This window comes from Stomoxys calcitrans, chromosome 4 (genome assembly GCF_963082655.1).
Source record: "Stomoxys calcitrans chromosome 4, idStoCalc2.1, whole genome shotgun sequence".
Taxonomy (NCBI): domain Eukaryota; kingdom Metazoa; phylum Arthropoda; class Insecta; order Diptera; family Muscidae; genus Stomoxys; species Stomoxys calcitrans.
In genome coordinates, this window is record NC_081555.1 from 64,581,559 (window position 1) to 64,600,051 (window position 18,493).

Genomic DNA, 18,493 nt, shown 5'->3' on the forward strand with positions numbered 1-18,493 from the left:
GGAAACAAAATGTCGTCATGATCCAGGATTGCTATGCCGGATCTGACGTTGGCAAAGAGGCGCAGAACGATGTGAGGGGGTGCTGCTGGAAAATGAAAGTGTTGTACTTTGCAAGTAAAACTATATTGAGATAAGAGGAAGACTTGAGCATATTCACTGCCACGTAAACAAATATGAATAACGTGCCCCATGCACACACACACACACATGAATCTATGTATGCACAATGTAAGTGTGTGTATACCCACTTAGATCCATGTACTTCTATGCATGTGCCAGTAGGTATTAATACGAAAGTATGTGTGAATGTTTATGTAATGTATGTATGTATGCACTGCTTTATAAAAAGACCACTCACTGGGAGCAAGAAAACTTCTACTACGTAACTTGACTATGGAAAAGAACTGTTAAAGAAGTTTTCCTTGAAATAGTTTCGCCGTCGTCGTCCTAGACGGCTTCTTCATTCACCTCCCGTCTGTGTTGTTGCACTTGTATCTTTTACTCCTGTCACTTCGTAGTCGGCTTCTTCTTCCTCTATCGCGCTAGTTTCCAACTTGAAAAACTATGTCAAACAAAGAATAACAGGAAAACACTTTCGAACAAACCATACTAAAGGATGCATTGTGGAGTATGCGAGGTGTCAAAGGAACGCTTGTCATCGGAAGGCATTTAGGGGGGTGGTTTAGAATAGCGCCGGTTTACTACACTGCTTTTAAAGGAAGTTTAAACCAAAAACGAAAATGGTGGACATTAAAATAGAGAAAGAAAAGGGAAGACAAAAACAATAAGCAACAATGGAAGAAACAACTATTCCCCGCAAATATTTTATGGCATCCTAGACAATTGAAAATCAGACAAGGGATGAGGGTGGAAGTAAGTGAGCTAATAACAAATAGAACGTGGCAATATGGTGTAGGGATACACAGCTAGACATGCAAACTGACGGACATACGCACATAAAAGATTCTTGAAACTTGAGTCTCTTTTCGTTTGTGTTACGACGGTCGTCGTAGTTAGGGGTTGATTTCTTATGGTGGCGGTGGTAATGGAGGGTCTTTGTAGAAAAGCAAAACAATGGCCCCGCTTAACGCAATCTCCCCTGTCAGTGTTGCCGTCGTGCACTATTTTAGTAAAATTCGGGCTCGAGTTGGGGAACAGGTAAAGCGCCTCTAGCGTGCAGTCTATTATCCAAGCAGACCCACTCAGGCGATTTTAGTCCATTATTATGCCACAGTAGCGATAGACAAGGCCTCTGGGGCAATCGAACTCACGATCACCGCATTGGTAGTTCGAACAAGCAGCTAACTCAACTATAGGTATATAAAAAGGGTAAAATAGCGTAAAATTTTTGTAATATATTTTAACATAAAATTTCGAAGCATTCCGAATTTGTTTGATGGGAAAAAAATTATTTTAAAATTTGTTCCATAGAAAATATTTACATGTGCATAACTAAACTTTTTATTTTTCATAATATATTGTTATGTATTTATGCTTTAAATTAAAGTAAAGGTACGTTTCTTGATTTAAAATACGCCTTTTTAACCGTTCTACATGGAGGCATCATTGTTTAATGAGAAAGTCCACACGATCCGTCTGTAAATTCAATTATGTTCTCGTTTAGGAGGTCTTTGAATAGTTCTGTATTTATTTTAGTTGGAACAAACAAATTTGTAAATTTCTAAATGTTCCAAATGTTCCCAATGCACCAAATACCATAAAGGATCCGGGGCCATGGTTTTGGTTGCAGCACTCTTATGATGACCATCGGGTTCATCGTCACAAAACCATACAAATCGAATTCTCCCCTCCAAAATTTGTATTTTTCAGCAATCAAAATTCGTTTTTTTATAGCACTGAGTTATGGAAGTTGCTTCAATGTTTTCGCTACACTTCCTTCTGCGACTTCCACCATACATGATGATTTTGGTTGGATATAGCTCCCATATATATGTTCGTCCGATTTGGACTAATATTAGAATAATTTAGTCATTTGTTAACCGATTCACTCGAATATTGGCAAAAATGATTCTTTTATGACTCACGATATTGCTATTGAATTTCATAAAAATCGGTTCAGATTAAGATAGCACCCGGTTTTCACTTTAAGATCCGTTGTCAGTGAATTTCTTACCAGGGGTTTCTCTAACTTTTGCGCAATGCCTTCTTTTATAATTTTTACTATGTGTGCTTATTTCGGTTGAAATCGGTTCAGATTTAGATATAGCTCCCATATATATTTTCGTTCGGTTTTGAATAATTCTCAATAATTCAGTTATTTGGATTAGTGGATGGATTAATCATAACAAGATATGGAACGAAGATTCATCTCATCTTCTAACATGGTGGATTTCAACATAGAATTTTCGCCGTCCTACAGACCATTTCACTGTTACACAGTGTTAAATACGTTCGTAGCCCACACCTTTAACTCGGGCTGTGTCGACCCGAAAGGCTTCGGGTTAACCAAGTTTATTGATGGCAGTCCTCTGCTGCTTTTTAATTCCCCCTTACTCCCCTATGGCCCGGCACCCAAACGTTAGTTAATCTTCTTCTTACAATCCGCGACCTTACCCCCGGGTTGTTATTGCCCTGATGGCCAGTTTACTGCCCGTAAAGATAACGCCACATCAACTTACGCACTCCATGATCGCTCGGATATCCGCCTGCAGGACCGTATTGTGGCCAGGCAGTCTAAAACAGATCTCAGTCCATGGGTTATCAATATAGACCATCTATGTAGCATGGTATTCCAGACGGCAATACCAGGGTTCCGTCAATCCAAGACTGTGCCGCAGGCAGCTGTGCCGCACACTCGGCCACAGATATCGTTGCCTCGATTATACCGCAATGGTACGACCTGCTCCGCCTATGCCAAGGCAACATGCTCTCTGAAACATGTGCAGTCCACCAAATCACTGAGGCGTAAGTAAGTATTGGTGTACTAAAGCTCATGTAGAGCCAGTGGACTATCCTTGGATTCAGGCCCTACATAGTGCCTAACATCTGTGAGCCTTCTCAGTGCGCTCCTGAATGTGACACGTCCAATTAAGTTTCCTGTCCAAAATCTCTCTTGAAAGTCGATTTAAGTCTTCTCTGGGTCAACATTGAGGCATCTAGGTCTAGCCCAGTCGTATGCCTTCTACTAGACCCTTCTGCATAGTTGGTTCGGATCCTTACCCCTTAGATGTGCTATAACATCGTCAGCGTAGCAGACGGGTTAAAATCCATAATCAGTAAGCATTCGTAATAGGTTATTTATGGTGGTCGCCCATTGGAGTGGCGATAAAATGTCACCCTGTGGAGTGCCCTATTTCACTTTCTTCCTTATAACTGTGTTGTGAGACCCACAATTTATCCATCTGTTCCTTAGCTTAGCAGTCTCTAAGGACCCGGTCCACCCGGTAATGGTTCAAGGAATTGATCAGTGTGTCGGTCTGCACATTGTGAAAAGCCCCCTCCATATCAATGCATACCGCCAATGTGTGCGTTTTGACATCTAGGGATTCTTCTATCTTATGCACAACCTCACACAACACACAACCCTTGACATAGGCATGCTGTTTGAATTTGAGCAGTTCGCTGGATGCCCTACTTTTATCATGGTATCCACGACACGTTCCATGGTTTTGAGTAGAGAGGACGTGAGGCATATAGGTCTGTAGGTCTTTCGTGTCGCATAACTTGTCTTGCCGGGCTTGGGTATAACTAACACTCTTCCCAGGCTTTCGGAGTATGTGGAAGTTTTAGGCACGCTGTGAAAATAGTGACCAGAAGGGGCGCCAGATAGTCGGCCTCCTTCTGTAGTGACGCCAGAAATATTCCATCAGCTCTGGGTGACTTAAATGTTTTGAAGCTCCTCAAAACTTCCTTTACTATAAAATCTGGAATGATAAGCCTTTGATCAACCTCATTATTCCAAGATGTCGGTGTCGCCTTGAGTCCTTTCTTTCTTTCTAGTATTATTTGCAAAATGTGTTGTTATCAAAAGCCTCAATATGTCCTCCGTTGTCTCTGCGCTCACTTCCATGCCGTCCACTAACGTATCAGTTTGGACTTGGGGTTTTTAGGAGAAACTTTTTCATATTGGCGGCATCATGAACGCTATCGACCTGTTCGCAGAAAAATTTCCAGGAGGCACATTTGCCTCTCTGATAATCTTATTGTTAATAAACGTCCGCTCTGTTATACCATGTGCTCTGTTATAAAGTCTGGGGACCTCTTTCCCACTATTGCGAATCTCCCCCGTCATTCAGGATTAATCTTGAGCTGATTTCTATTCTCGCAGAGGACAACTGTCTTCGAAATACCCCTCTAGTGCAGTCGTAATACTGTTGACTTGGACAATCTAAATTATCTTGCCCAAGCCTTCATCTAAGTAGTTTTCCGAATTTTGTCCAGTATAGTTTCAACTTATTACGAAAGATTATCGCTGCCAGGTATACTGCACCGTCTCCATGTCTCATTACTGTTGCATCCGACGTTGACAAAATTTTTATATTTTAAAATTATTTTTTAAGCACTGTATAATTGGTAGTTGATCTGGTTCAATCAGGAAACTTTGTTCCGAAAGCAGGAAAACCCTACCACAGGAAGGCGAAAGATTTTCGTCCTATTAGTCTGTCATCCTTTATGCTGAAATCTCTTGAGAGGTTGATAGAAACCTATCTTAGGGCAAAGATCCCATATAGTAAAGGCAAATCCACTGAAACAGCGCTTCACGACCTACTCAACTACATAGAGGGTTCTTTCGCTGTCAAGGAATATTCAATGGTAGCATTTCTTGACAATGAAGGTTCTTTCAATAATGTAAAATCGACGTCAAGGAGTTGGGGTTTCTAGGCATCAATTTTACTGAAAGAAAGTTCATTAATAACTTACTTACTAAAAGAAGCATTATGGCAGACTTGGGATGTGTGGATCTAAAAAGATGGGTCACCAGAGGAACACCTCTAGGAAGTGTACTGTCTCCTCTACATTGGAATATAGCCATTAACAACATATTATTGCCGCTGGAAGAAAAAGTCGTAAAAGTGGTCGCATATGCTGATGACGTGCTAATTGCGGTAAGGGGAAAGTTTCCCAGCAATCTAAGAGAACCAGTGGAACCTGTCCTGGGTGTTTTTGTGGACATTTTGTGGACAGGAAATCGAACTTCAAATCAAACATTTTGGAATGGACAAGAAAGGCAACTCTTGCCCTATACACCTGCAAAAGGGCCTATGGCAAAAGTTGGGAGTTTAGACCGCGTGCCATGCATGGGGTATATACAGCAGTTGTCAGACCTATAATACTATATGCTGTTGTGGTCTGGTGGACGGTGCTTCAAAAGTCCACCTACTACTCAATACTTAACCGGATCCAAAGGATGGCTTGTTTGTGCATCACAGCCGCACTGAGGACGACACTATCTGATGCACTGGATTTAATGCTACATCCTATGTCTCTGGACATTGTGGCTACCCAAATTACAGTGACCACTTCCGTGAGGTTAAGGGAGCTTTACCATTGGTCATGTTGTGGCTACGGATACTGTGTTCTCCTTGATATAATATCCGATGTTCCCGGTAGTGTGGTTTACACCCTACGCACCCACCATTCCTGATAGTACCGATTGGAACTACGATATCCCTAGTAACAGAAGTTACACAGACTTCTATACGGATGGGTTCAAACTAAAACCGCCCTCGACTGTCACAGATCTCTCGACGAGATGGCTGAACATTTCAAAATTCACCGTTTCTGGGTGCCGGGTTACAGAGATATCCCCGGGAACTGTAAAGCGGACGAGCTTGCGAGACAAGGAACTACCCTACACATTCCAGGGATACTGGAATCTGTGGGTATGCCACTAGCGACATGTATGCTAAGTTTTCAGGACCAGGCCCGAAGGACAACGAAGGACAGATGCTCACAAAGAGGGGGATGTGAGCATTCCAAAACTATGTAGCCTAATCTACACTTGAAGAGGTCTACTGCTTTGCTGTCATTGGCAAAAACAGACGTCTCAGACATTGTGTCCGTCATGACAGGTCACTGTCTAATCGGAAAACATGCTGACAGACTGAAGGTTGCCAGTAACGACTTTTGCGGAAGCTGTGAGGACGTCAAAGAAGAAGGGACTATAGAACACCTTCTGTGTGTGTGTCCCGCACTAGCAGTCAGAATGAGTTCTACTTTAGGTTCTCATTTCTTTCGCATGTTAGGTATCTTCCTTCTTCTGTTCCTGTGGTATCACAATGAACGAAAAAGCCTAAGGGAGTCTGATGGCAGACTGCTACTTAAACCTAACCTAGCCTACCTATTCCGAGATACAAATATTTTTCATCGAGGAGCGAAATGAAAACCCGACCTCCACTCAACGGTTACTTCAAAAAACGAATACTAATTTTAATCGGCAAAGTTAAGTCTTTATTTAATAATTGACTTACAATAGTAATGTGTTCAACGAAAAAATATTGTCTTAAATGTTACCAACTAAACACGCAGAATTACTTGCTTGATAACTATTGACATTAAAATTATATTTTCCAATTTATCATAAAATATGATATATAAAATTAACAAGTAAAAGCGTGCTAAGTTCGACCGGGCCGAATCGTTTCCCAAGATTCCACCATGGATTCTGCTAAAAATTTATACAAAATAAATTCAGTTGAAGGGCATAATAGATACCAAACTTCTGTCAAACCAGCAAAAATGAAGACTTCTATGAACCAAACAAGGATGATCGACAGAACGGTTTATATGGGAGCTATATCGGGTTATAGACTGATTTGGACCGTGTTTAGCACAGTTGTTGGAAGTCGTAACAGAACGCCGCACGCTCAATTTCAGCCAAATCGGACAATAATTGCGGCTTACAGGGGCTCAAGAAGTCAAATCGGGAGATCGGTTTATATGGGAGCTATATCTTAATCTGGACCGATATGGCCCATTTGCAATCCCAAACGACCTACGTCAATATTAAGTATATGTGCGGCTAACTTTACACGTTCGACCGCTATCGTGATTTCGACGTACGGACGGACATGGCTAGATCGACTCAGAATGTCAAGACGATCAAGAATATATATACTTCATGGGGTCTTAGACGAATATTTCGAGGTGTAACAAACGAATGACTAGATTAGTTTGGTGGTGGGTATAAAATCGTAGGTATAACAAATACTTAATTTCACGAACTAAAATTTTTATTTAATACCAAAACGGTATACATCTGTGTCTATAATACACAAGATGGTATTGTGTACTCTTTCACAAACATGTAATGCGTAAATTTCTTGCTTCTGCCCCTCACAATCATATGGCCATTTTGTGCATCACTACCAGAAACGCAGCCAGGATTTTATTTTGGGGTGGCCCAACCCACATTTTTATACCCAATACCGAAGGATGGGGTATGTTCATTCCGTTTGCAACACATCGAAATATCCATTTCCGACCCTATAAAGTATATATATTCTTGATCGTCGTAAAAATCTCAGACGGTCTAGCTATGTCCGTCCGTCTGTCTGTTGAAATCACACTACAGACTTTAAAAATTGAGATATTGAGCTGAAACTTTGCACAGATTGTTCTTTTTTCATAGGCTGGTTATGTTCGAAGATAGCCTATATCGGACTATATCTTGATATAGTCCGATCCGTCGATTTAGGGTCTTAGGCCTATAAAAGCTGCATTTATTATCCGATTGTGCTGAGATTTTGGGACAGTGAGTTGTGTTAGGCCACTCGACATCGTTCTTCCATTTGGCCCCGATCGGTCCCGATTTGAATATAGCTGCCATATAGACCGATCCCTCAATTTCAAGTTTTGGGCCCATAAAAGGCGAATAGCCCGAATTCGGTACGGACATTGATTGGTCTAATAAGTACAAGTCATTGTTCAATTTTGTAGTACAAAATATTGGTCGTTTTCATAATCCGGTGAAGAATGTATGATTTATGCCCGCAAAATTTATGAACCGAATTCGGTACGGACATTTATTGGTCTAATATGTACAAGTCATTGTTCAATCTTGTAGTACAAAATATTGGTCCGTTTGGTAGCTACATACAAATTAAGACCGATCTGAACCTTATAGAACATGGACCGATCTGGGCCAAACTGAAGAAAGATGTCGAAGGCACATAACTCATTGTCCCAAATTTCGGCGACATCGGAAATTTGGGACGCGTACCATTCAGTCCTTGTCCGATGTCGCCGAAAAATTTTTGGGATTATACGTTCTGAGAACGTTTTGACAAACGAGCGCTATTTGTGTAGTTTAAAGTTTACAATTTCATCTCACACAAATATTAAATCGTGAACATTTTCGTGCGATTATTTTTTACAATGGATTAACTCAACAACAGTGCATTGATGAACTTAATTCAATTTTAGGCTATGAAGCTCCATCAAAGACCAGTGTTTATCGATGGTATGGTAAATTCAACCGAGGTTGTAGTTCGCTTCAATACTAATTTTGTGAAAATAAGTTGTTGTACCGAAAACCAGTGATGCTGTGCGCCAACTGATATTGCAAGATCGTCATGTGACTTATTGTAAGATTGAGACAATCTTAGGCACAAGGCTCTTGTCGATTGGTCGAAAGAAACTCTCCAAAAATACAACCGTGGTGCTTCGCAACACGTCTATGACATCGTGGCAGATGATGAATGGTGGATTTACGCGTATGAGCCCGAAGGTAAATAGCAGTCGACTGTCAGGGTGTTTCAAGATGAGCCAAATCCAAAAAAATTGCACGCGCACGAAGCACTTCCTAGCAAATGATCGCATATTTTATTGGAAAAACTGAACGTGTCGCAATCGTACCCCTAGAACAACGCAGAACAGTCAATTCTGAGTGGTACACAACCATTTGTTTGCCATTTGTCTTCCAAGAAACCAGGACAACTAACCGCCGAAGACGGATCACTCTTCACCACGACAATGCGACCTCTAACATATCGGCTCAAACAACTGCATTTTTGAGTGCTCAAAACATCGATTTGATGAGTCATCCGCCGTATAGTCCTGACTTGGCGACTAATGATATGAGAGGTCAACGTTTTTCGACACCTGAAGAAGCGATTGATGCGTTCAGAATGCATGCTTTGGAGATACCTCAATCAGAATGGCATAAGTGCTTCGACAATTGGCTCAAACGCATATAAACGCAATAAAAATAATAAAGCGATTTTCGATGATTAATATTCGATTTTATTCTCTAATACCGAAGTATAAAAGGCAAACATCGTATATATGATAAAATTTAAATAAAAGTGTTATGTCATCAGTGATATTTTTGCAGTTTTTCAAAAAAGTGATCGTGAAAAACATGGGTTTTTCGCTGTGTAACACGAACTAAATAGCCACCTTTAGGGAGCTTAAAATTTTTTTTTAACATTCAATTTGACTCGTTGAATTTCATTAAAGTTTTCTGTACATAACTCTTAGGAAATTATTATTCGCAAAACCTTTTCATTGTAAAGAGATTTTCTTGGAAGAAAATCAAAAATTCTAAAAGTAAATTTTAAAATGTTTTAAATAATATTTCACTGTGCCCTAAATAACGGTCAAAACCAACAGAACTTACAAATTTCTACTAGAATCAACGTTGATTTCTATTCACTGATAGATTTCGTCCCTTAATCACTTTGAGCTATGTATCTATTGCCTTAAATACTGTATTAAGGCTGGTACTACAATACATTCTTTTTTACGAAAACATTTCCGAAAATCGTTCTTTCGGTGGTTTGTCAAGATCATTTACAGATTAAAAAAATAATATGGCATCAAACAATTTATCAGCTTCTTACGACCATGTGTATACACACAAATGTGAGTGTGTGGGTCGTACTGAAATTCATGTATGTATTTGTAATTTCAACCAAAACCCACCCCTTCATTATTAACATATAATGAAACACAAAACAATTTAAATGGACACAAATGCAAAATTTATTTGTAAAAATAATTAGATTAGTTAAATAAGCACAACTTTCCAAAAGCCTTTGTCAGCATCTTCCCCTTTTATCCAAATATTGTTGTTGTAATTGCAAGACCAAAAGCGCAACACGTTCTTTCACAAACCTTATTATTTCGTACAGATTTGGTACATTTACTTATATAAAAAAATACTTTCTTATTTATTAATCCACAAACACTTTTTTATACCCTCCACCATAAGATGGGGGGTATACTAATTTCGTCATTCTGTTTGTAACTACTCGAAATATTCGTCTGAGACCCCATAAAGTATATATATTCTTGATCGTCGTGACATTTTATGTCGATCTAGCCAAGTCCGTCCGTCCGTCCGTCCGTCCGTCTGTCTGTCGAAAGCACGCTAACTTCCGAAGGAGTAAAGCTAGCCGCTTGAAATTTTGCACAAATACTTCTTATTAGTGTAGGTCGGTTGGTATTGTAAATGGGCCATATCGGTCCATGTTTTGATATAGCTGCCATATAAACCGATCTTGGGTCTTGACTTCTTGAGCCTCTAGAGTGCGCAATTCTTATCCGATTGGAATGAAATTTTGCACGACGTGTTTTGTTATGATATCCAACAACTGCGCCAAGTATAGTTCGAATCGGTCCATAACCTAATATAGCTGCCATATAAACCGATCTTGGGTCTTGACTTCTTGAGCCTCTAGTGTGCGCAATTCTTATCCGATCAGAATGAAATTTTGCACGACGTGTTTTGTTATTATATCCAACAACTGTGCCAAGTATGGTTCAAATCGGTTTTTAACCTGATATAGCTGCCATATAAACCGATCTTGGGTCTTGACTTCTTGAGCCTCTAGAGGGCACAAGTCTTATCCGATTGGGATAAAATTTTGCACGACGTGTTTTGTTGTTATATCCAACAACTGTGCCAAGTATGGTTCAAATCGGCCCATAACCTGATATAGCTGCCATATAAACCGATCTTGGGTCTTGACTTCTTGAGCCTCTAGAGGGCGCAATTCTTATCCGAATGGAATGGAATTTCGCACGACGTGTTTTGTTATGATACCCAACAACTGTGCCAAGTATGGTTTAAATCGGTCCATAACCTGATATAGCTGCCATATAAACCGATCTTGGGTCTTGACTTCTTGAGCCTCTAGAGGGCACAATTCTTATCCGATTTGAATGAATTTTTGCACGAAGTATTTCGTTATGATATCCAACAACTGTGCCAAGTATGATTGAAATCGGTCCATAACCTGATATAGCTGTCATATAAACAGATCTGGGGATTTGACTTCTTGAGCTTTTAGAGGGCGCAATTCCTATCCGATTTGGCTGAAATTTTGCATGACGTATTTTATTTTTACTTTCAACAACTGTGTCAAATAAGGTTAAAATCGGTTCATAACCTGATATAGCTGCCATATAAACCGATCTGGGATCTTGACTTCTTGACCCCTAGAGGTCGCCATTATTATCCGATATGCCTGAACTTTTGTACGACGGATCCTCTCATGGCCATCAACAAACGTGTTTATTATGGTCTGAATCGGTCTATAGCCCGATACAGATCCCATATAAATCGTTCTCTCTATTTTACTTCGTGAGCCCCAATGGGACCAATTCTTATACGAATTGGCTGAAATTTTACACAGTTCTCCAACATATAATTTAATTGTGGTCCGAACCGGACCATATCTTGATATCGTTTTAATAGCAGAGCAACTCTTTTCTTACATCCCTTTTTGCCTAAGAAGAGATGCCGGGAAAAGAACTCGACAAATGCGATCCATGGTGGAGGGTATATAAGATTCGGCCCGGCCGAACTTAGCACACTTTTACATGTTTTTTTTTTTCAACCAGAGTAAATACATGTGAGCGACATCACTAACACTCAAAAACACCCAGTTGCAATTAGAAGTTTCACAATCGCGTTTATTTTGCGTAAGAAAATGACTTGTTGCACAGCGACTGTGGTTGTGCTGTCCCGAAATGTAAATTTTTCGTAGATGAAAAAACAAGTTATGACGAAACGAACATATTTCGGCAAATTTTTCCGTTTGTTTTTTTATATGGAGTTTCAACGCGAAAACCGAATATAGTACTGGTCTTTACGGGTGATCTATTCGGGATTTCAAAATTGTGTTTCCAAGTCCTTAAAGTTTTTAATTTTATTGCAGATGCATTTCAAATAATTTCTTATTAAATGTTACTCATTACATTTTTTAAATAATTTTTTGCTACAGATAAAATTTCAATTAATTAATAAAAACGAGAATAGAAAATTCTTTTTTAAATGATTTTCTTTCGGAACAATTTTTATAAAAAAAAAATTGGCATGAAAATTCTATGAAGATTTTGACTTAAAGGAACTTTTAATAAATTTTCGCTTACAACATCAATTTGATTGTCTTTTGAAAAAATTACATTGCGATTCTGTCTTTAAAAAATTGTGTTTACCCAATAACGACTAAAAATACCCAAGAATATTGATGCCTTAGAAAAATTCTAGCTCGAGTTAGGAAAGTGATATCGTAATGAAATTTGGATTGGCGAAAAGTGGACTACTGAAACCAGTTACAACAATTTTCCCGTCATGTTTTTAGGGAAAATTGGTTTTTCGAAAGTCGAAAATTTTTTTATATCCCAAAAATCAAACGAAAAAATTTCTTAAAATTCTTAGGAGTGAGATTTTTGAAATCCGCTTTAATGTCTGTCGCATTTGATGGTTTCTATATTAAACAAATAAATTTTTGGCAATAATAATTTGTTTAGACAAAATTTCATTAAAATGTTGTTATTACTAAAATTTTCATTACAATTTTGTCACTAAGAAAAATAATTCGATGGCGGTCTTGGCCTCAGCAAAATGTTGTCTTTGTAGAATAAAGTAAATATTAAATTCTGTCATTTTAAAAAATCTTACTGAAATTTCTTGTTTAGAATACTTTAATTAAAATTTTTTTTCAAGTTTTCGCATGTTAGGACAAGATCATCAAATTTTACAATTTTTGTTTGTTTCTCTTTCGAGACGAGCTCAATGATCGGATATGCAAATGGAAAAGGAAAGCCAAAGATAGAAACACACACCACCATGGGACGCATTTCGCCTTTAGTTAGAAGACTTTTGACTTTTTTTCTTTAGACAAAATCATTTTGGGTGGGGCTCGGACCCAAAGGCCCCCCTGGATACGTCTCTGATCCCTACTGTAATTCAAGAAAACACTCAGTTAAAGAAAATAAATGTGGCCAAGAAAACATCCAAAGAGTGAAAAATGGATAAATGTTATTTCGGAAAAATTCACGATATGAGAATGCGAAACGTACCAGAAAGGACATCGTAGAAGTGAAGAGGTATTTATGCATGTATATTGTTGCGTGCTATATTGTTTTGGAATATTAACTTATCCACACACATGTATATTAATTTTCCTAAAATTGATTGGCAAAAACACAACCATCTAACAACAACCCTTCACATGCGTCAATACTTCGAAATATACGCAAAGTGCTGAAGTTGGTATCCCTTACGATTTATTTATACGTAAAAATGTTTTCTCCATTATACACTTTACAGAGACGGCGCCGGAGACCACAATCTTGTGTGGCATAAAAGAACGATAAATACTTTCATTAAAAAAGACAGAAATAATACACAAGGCAATCAAGGTTGAAAAAGTAAATTTTGGACTTTTTAGATATAGACTAGACTAGTATTACCCCATCCAATGGTGGTGCGAATACAAAGAACTCACAGCATTGATATCAAATATACATTTTATAGTTCATATTAAATTTATTGTTCACGATTTTCAAATTGCTGTTAAATTTTGGTACAATCTCATCAGGTGAGAATTCATGGAATATGGTTAATTAATACCAAATTATGCACGTCATTCATTTTGTTTTTTATTCACGAATTATGATATCCTCTATTGTTTAAATCTTAGTTAGGTTAGGTTGGCGGAGGATGATGTCAATACCTTAGTCGTCTAGACATCCGCTTTGGCCAGGGTCGCGGCCTTCCGATCAGTTATCTAAGCAGCTTACGTACTTTCTGTTGTCATCTGAAATAAAAAGTAAATGCCATGATCCTGTACGGATTTTCGCCTCTCAGTTATTCTAGAGCGTCCAAGAAAAAAAGAACATTGTATGCTGTTACTACTTTGCCTTTAAGCAGGTCATTGGCAAAGAAAGTGAGAGCTGTCCTTCAAGGCTTTGATCTCATGACACCACCTACAGATGTCATCATTCCTAATGCCGATATGTTTACTAAGTTTATTTTCGGTCGTAATAATTCCGATAACCACACTCAGATGTTCCTTCAACATTGACAACAGACTATCTTTGTTTGTTCGCATCCGGCTTTTGAGTTCCAGAGATATAACCATATATCCTTATTTCCATGAAAAATCTTCTATAGTGGTAAGAATAGATCCATATTGCCACATGAGGTAGTTTTGCGCCCGATCTCGCAAGCATGTCCGCCTTCCCCTTTACTTAAATATCCTTATGTCCAGCAACCTAGCATCAGGCAAGGTTATGGTCAGACTGCAATCGGAATCTTGGAATCAGAGTCCAGCAATTTTCCCCAGAGTCGGAGAAGAGAAAATTATCTCATCTCCGATTCCGGAAAAAATAGAACAAAAAATGTTTCACCAAAATGATTATATTCAAAGAAAAGAAGTTCATTAAAATATTGTATTTAGGAAAAATTAGTTTGAAATGTTTTCCTTAGAAAAATGTCATTGAAATATTGTCTTAATTGAAAATTTGTCTCAAGAAAAACTTTCATTGAAATTTTGTTTTTAGAAAAATTTCATTGCAATTATGTCATTACAAATAGTTTCATTGAAATTTTGCGTTTAGAAAAAATCTTAATAAAACTTTGTCTGTAGAGAAAATATTATCGAAATTTTGCGTTAAGATATATTCTTATTATTCTTTAGCAAAATTTTAGAAAAATATCAATCAAATTTTGTCTTTAACATTTTTTTCAAATATTACTTTACTTTACTCTACTTTAATTGGCTTTGACAGCAGAACATTTGTCCCATTAGCCGAACGTAGAATAACGTTCCAAGCACCCCGATATTCTGTGCTCCTTCTATAATCTCTGACACCAAGTTCCGAGGTGTCTCTCACCACTTGATCTTTCCATCGCCTTTTTTGCTGGAGCTTCTTTATTCATTCTAACCTCATGACCTAGCCATCGCAACCGTTGTATTTTAATACGATCTTCGTCTGTCGAGAGGTGGCCTTGTTTCTAAACTGCTTACTTAATCCAAAGTAGCATCTGTTTTCCAGCATTATTCTTCGCTTTATATCAAAACCTAGATAAAAAGTAGATAAAGTTGCTGACTATCTCAAAGTTGTGATTCCCAATTTTCTCCATTTTCTTTATCTGCTCGGTTGTACAAGGCATTTTGGGAGTTGATACCATTCATTTTCTTGAAATTTTGTCAATAGAAAAAGATTTATTGATATTTTATCGGAAGTGCTTTATTGAAATTTTGTCTTTAGAAAAAATTTGATGAAAATTTTGTTATTAGAAAAAATCTTATTGAAATTTCCTTTAGAAAAAAATTAATAAAATATTGTCTTTAGCATTTTTTTAAATAAATGATTTTAAATGTTGTCTTAAAGACATGAAAAATTTTATAAAAAATTGCATTAGCATTGCATTTTGTCATACTTCACTTCATTGAAATTGTGTGTTGAAATTACCTATAAATTGAAGGAGATCGCGCGACTTTGATTAAAAGTCAAAAATAGCATTGATATTAGTTAGAAATTTTTGCTTTATTTTGAAGATTAAAAACACTTCAACAAAATCCAAGTTTTTATTACATTTTAAGATATTATACTCGTTATGAGGCATATTTCCATATTTATTAAATCAGAACTCATTAAGTGCTCTAATTTAATAAACATGGAAATTCGAAGTGCAATCCCAATGTTATTCAAAATTATTTTTATGTGATCAAGAATTTAAAATTAAAACAAAAAGGGAATATAATGCAGGACTTAACATAACAACTGATTTCATGCGAATGTACGAGGATATTTAAATCTGATCGCAAAAAGTATATCGATGGATCGTTTAATACGAGCCTTTATCTATTAATGGACCCACCTGGCCAGTATTTGGTTGAGTGATGATGTGCACAGTGCACCTTGAAGCCTATGTAATTTTCTTTTTCAAAAGTTTATTTGACGTTCTTTTATTTCCCTCCAATGCGCATTTCACACCGTGGCATAACAGGCAAAAACATCATTTGAATTTGTTCTCATTTCGCTCAAATGGTTTCGATCGCATAATAAACAAACTTGGTATTTTTAATCCTTTGATGTAGGCCATTCTGCTAACGACGTCGAATGCATGGATTTCAACCACAAAAAAATTCTGAGGTGGTTATGGTCTCATTAAAATTGGCAACATTTGTGAGATCAGTCATGTTAGGTTAGGTTGAAAAGTGGGTTGATATTGCCCTGATGGCCAGCTTATTGTCCGTTGAGATGTTCACACTCGACATCCTCGCATGAACAAAACACCAACTCACGCATTTCATGATCGTCCGGATCTCTGCCTGCAGGATCGTATTATCAGGTCAGGCACTCAAAAACAAATCTCAGCCCTTGGGTTCTCAATGTCGACCGCCAGGCCCACTCTGTCCTCTAGCTTTGATCTATCTATATAGCATGATCTCCCAGATGGCAATACAAGAGTTCCGTCAATCCAAGACCGTTCCTCCGGCAGCAGTCATTCTGTAAATTTTAGTTTCGCACAGAGGCATACTATTCAAACTCAGCAACAAACACTTATCCTTGAGTAAAAATTTGGAATCGGACAACATTCATTGATATAAGAAAATTCTCTTGTTCTAGAATTGGATGTTTATAAGAAAACTTGTAATTTAAAAGAACTTTACCGGTTGTTGCCCATAAACCCTCCATAAAGGAACTGGGCGGATATTTCTGTCATATCAATGAGTTCTGTCCGATACAATGACAAGGAACATCGTTTTTCCCGAACGTAAATACCTCATAAGAGTCGCCAGCAGTAGGAGGGGATAATCACCGTTGACATTTTTTTTTGATGTTTCCGCTGGGATTTGAATTCAGGCATTCAACAGGAAGGGAGGACATGCTAACCTCTGAGCTACGGTGGCCCAAATATTTAAAAAGTAATATTTAATATGTTAAGGAAATAAAAATAATGAAACATATATAAAGATATTCATAAATCATATAAAAATTAAACAAGTACAAGCGTGCTAAGTTCGGCCAGGCCGAATCTTATATACCCTCCACCATGGATCGCATTTGCCGAGTTCTTCTCCCGATATCTCTCCTTAGGCAAAAAAGGATATAAGAAAAGATTTGCTCTGCTATTATTATATTACTACATGTTGGAGACCTGTATAAAATGTCAGCCAATTCGAATAAGAATTGCGCCCTTTGGGGACTCAAGAAGTAAAATAGAGAGATCGATTTATATGGAAGCTGTATCGGGCTATAGACCGATTGAGATCATAATAAACACGTATGTTGATGGTCATGAGAGGATTCGTAGCACATAATTTCAGGCAAATCGGATAATAATTGCGATCTCTAGAGGCTCAAGAAGTCAAGATCCCAGATCGGTTTATATGGCAGCTATATCAGGTTATGGACCGATTTGTACTATACTTCGCACAGTTGTTGCATATCATAACAAAACACGTCGTGCAAAATTTCATTCCAATCGGATAAGAATTGCGCACTCTAGAGGCTCAAGAAGTCAAGACCCAAGATCGGTTTATATGGCAGCTATATCAGGTTATGGACCGATTTGAACCATACTTGGCACATTTGTTGGATATCATAACAAAACACATCGTGCAAAATTTCATTCCAATCGGATAAGAATTGCGCACTCTAGAAGCTCAAGAAGCCAAGACCCAAGATCGGTTGATATGGCAGCTATATTAGGTTATGGACCGATTTGAACTATATTTGGCACAGTTGTTGGATACCGTAGCAAAATACTACGTGCCAAAATTCATTCAAATTGGATAAGAATTGCGCCCTCTAGAGGCTCAAGAAGTCAATACCCAAGAACGGTTTATATGGCAGCTATATTAGGTTATTATCCGATTTGAACCATACTTGGCACAGTTGTTGGATGTCGTAACAAAACACGTCGTGCAAAATTTCATTCCAATCGCTTAAGAATTGCGCACTCTAGAGGCTCAAGAAGTCAAGACCCAAGATCGGTTTATATGGCAGCTATATCAGGTTATGATCCGATTTGAACCATACTTGACACAGTTGTTGGATATCATAATAAAACACGTCGTGCAAAATTTCATTCCAATCGGATAAAAATTGCGCACTCTAGAGGCTCAAGAAGTCAAGACCCAAGATCGGTTTATATGGCAGCTATATCAGGTTATGATCCGATTGGAACCATACTTGGCACAGTTGTTGGATATCATAACAAAGCACGTCGTGCAAAATTTCATTCCAATCGGATAAGAATTGCGCACTCTAGAGGCTCAAGAAG